This window comes from Vespula pensylvanica, chromosome 3, assembly GCF_014466175.1.
Source record: "Vespula pensylvanica isolate Volc-1 chromosome 3, ASM1446617v1, whole genome shotgun sequence".
Classification (NCBI taxonomy): Eukaryota; Metazoa; Arthropoda; class Insecta; order Hymenoptera; family Vespidae; genus Vespula; species Vespula pensylvanica.
Genome location: NC_057687.1, coordinates 989,588 through 992,613, shown reverse-complemented (window position 1 = coordinate 992,613; position 3,026 = coordinate 989,588). Strand labels below are relative to the sequence as shown.

The following is a 3,026-nucleotide window of genomic DNA, read 5'->3' as shown; positions in this document are numbered from 1 at the left end:
GTCGAAATAAAAAACTTTCTTTTTTTAATATTTATCTCAGAGTATTTTATATTTTTTTATATCACATATTTTGTTTATTTTTTTTTTTTTTTTTACATCATTTTCTTTATATATTTTAGTTATATTAAGCCAAATAGCGTTGAATGTACGAGCATAGGGAAAACAAATTCTTCGCGTTATTTTTTCGTAAAATAAAATCTTTTTTTGCATGTCTTTTATTTATAGTTTTCATCGGGAAACTTCTATGAAATGAACTGAATATGCTCGTATTATCTCACGTGTATAGTTACTTCGAAAGAAACTCATTTAAAATTGATTAATAAACATTTTTATTTTCTAACCAAAAAAAGAAAAAAAGAAATAGAAATAGTAATGTTCGCCTGAATGAAAGTTACGATCGTCGATTAATAAAAATTTCATTTTCATCGATACTCCTCTACCATTCGTCTTTAAGAGAGGAAAAAATGACGAATGTAAAACGCGGATCACAGTTTGCTTTCATGGTCATATGTTCTACGTGGATTGAACCATAAAAATATCATAAAAATGGTCGTCAAATTCCTTCGAATCTCTTCTTACGACGAAAGATCGACATTGTTCGTCGACGAAAGAATTTCTCTATACTAAAACGCATCGATATCTTAATCCGTTATCTCTGTATCTTATCTTTTAACAACGTTCTATTTATTATGGATAAACATTTATAATAGAGTATAATGCCATTTGAATAATGAATTCTAAAACTCGATTGATAAAATCGTATCTAAACGAAATCGAAACGATTATCGATCAAATAAAACAATTATAGTTTCGTTAAGTAACCGTCTCTTGTCTTCAGAAGTATCATCGTCAAGATGAAAGGATCGATAAAAGCGATTATTAATATAAATCATGAAGAATAATTAATTAACGAAAATTCGATTAACGAAATCGTATCTAAACGAAATCGAAACGATTATCGATCAAACAAAACAATTATAGTTTCGTTAAGTAAGCGTGTCTTGTCTTCAGAAGTATCATCGTCAAGATGAAAGGATCGGTAAAGGCGATTATTAATATAAATCGTGGAGAATAATTCTAACGGTGAAGAAATAAGAGGAGCGGCAAACCTCTTGAAGGCACCATAATAGACGTTGAAAAGTTTACTCGCGGAAAAAGAAGGTAGTTTCCTCTCGTTTGTGGTGTGGTCGAAGTAAACGGTGGAAGAGTTCATTAGCTTTGTATGCTGAAAATAAAAACGTAAAAAGAGAGAAAGAAAGAAAGAAAGAAAGAGAGAAAAAGAGAGAGAGAGAGAGAGAGAGAGGGCACAGAAAAAGGATTAAACAATATCTTTGAAAAGAGAGAGATCTAATCGAGAAAGAAAGAGAAAGAGAGAGAGAGAGAGAGAGAGATAAAAGACGAAAGAAAGAAAGAAAGAAAGAAAGAAAACGATACAAAAAGCTACTAGCCAACGAAACTGAATGCACAATAATTATAATTTACCGACTGACTACTATCCGTTGCTCGCTATAGATCAGCTAGTAATTATTCTTAATTCGAAATTCTCACCGTTATGTATAGGTAGAAACTTAAATTAAAAAAACTAGGGGATAAAAAAGAAAAAGAGAAGAGATTAAAGAAACAAAGATAGCAGAATTTTTATAAATTCCTTAAAGAATACGTGTTATCGTAAAAAAAAAAAAAAAAAAAGAAAAAAAAAAATTGTAAAGAAATAAAATATATTATATTACATAATAATTAACTAATATTTGATCCTATCGATAAACGATACCTTTGACGAGTCTTGTCATAAAAGTATTACGTCGATAGAAACACGAGAAAATATAACTGCTTTATCAAATAAGTTACTTTCTCCGATCGTTTTCTAAAAAAGAAGATCGATCTTTCTTTTCCCGAGTGTGGTGACTTTCAGAATCGACACGTAAGACAGGATGTCACGAGTTACTTCGATGGCTCGTCACGTAATACTGCGGTCGCGACGTTCCTATCCTGAGGCCTCACCTTCGCGTATATTTATAAACGGATTCTCTATCGAAACAACGCACATAAATATATACACACACATACACACATATCTTTATCTCTATATTCGTAAGAATCACCTATCGATCGTCATTCAAAAGTACTGCTTTGGCATAATAATTTTTTCTCTTTTATACTCGTCACTCTTGTCAGAAAAAGGAAAAAAAAATCCCTTTATAGGTATTCTTAAAGATACGACATCGTAAAACTTCGTAACATTCAACGGGATCTTCCGATCGATCTCCGCAACTTTCAATGATATAGACTTGTAAAATGATAACGAATGATAACATCGATATGTTTCCGTTTGATTTAAGATTTTTCAAAAGGAGGAAGAAAGTAGAGAATAAAAAAGAAAGTAGCTTCGTCGTAATAGCGTTAGTTCAGTTCTCGATGGATGATCGTGAAAGCTACTACTCAAGATGAGAGTAAGTAAGAAAAAGAGAGAGAAGGTCGTCTAGGATACAAGGAGGATATGATACATAGTAAAATATAGTAGGAAGAAGGATGACAAGAAGGATTCTTAAAAAGGAAGAAGAAGAGGAAAAAGAAGAAGAAGACAACCGAAAGGTTGAGAGCTACTTTGGACATGCATGTTCAATGTTGGTGTAATAGGCTTCTTTTGAAAGAAAGCAGAAGGTGGAACAGAGTCTACGAACGGACTCTAGAGACGTATCAACGTGGGGTTTCCTTCTAAAGATATTCTTTGCCTAACGATAACCCACTATTATTATTATTATTATTATTATTATTGTTATTGATAGGAGTAGTCGAATAGCAAAGCATGTACCATGACTGAGCTCATTTATAAAAGGATATATACGTATATGTATATATAGATATGAGATATGATAAATAATAAGAAATATTATTCTCTCTCTTTTAATAACAAATATTAAATATAAAATCGTATAATACTTTTATCTTCTTGTACGTAAGTTATTTTATGTAATAAAATAGATTTTAACATTACATGTATATATATATATATATATATTAAAAAT

The 3,026-nt window shown here is 30.7% G+C and overlaps 1 protein-coding gene across 7 annotated transcripts in view; it reads right to left on the bottom strand.

Moving 5' to 3' along the window:
• Positions 1-3,026, bottom strand: part of LOC122627550 (teneurin-m) — a 674,747-nt gene that overhangs the window by 556,599 nt on the left and 115,122 nt on the right. The window contains exon 1 of one of the 7 annotated variants that reach the window (XM_043808714.1): positions 1,772-1,930. The exons of the other annotated variants lie outside the window; for them this stretch is intronic. The gene's annotated coding sequence lies outside the window, so the exon portion shown is untranslated. Of the gene's footprint in view, positions 1-1,771; positions 1,931-3,026 lie in introns of those variants that run through there. 7 annotated transcript variants of the gene reach the window in all.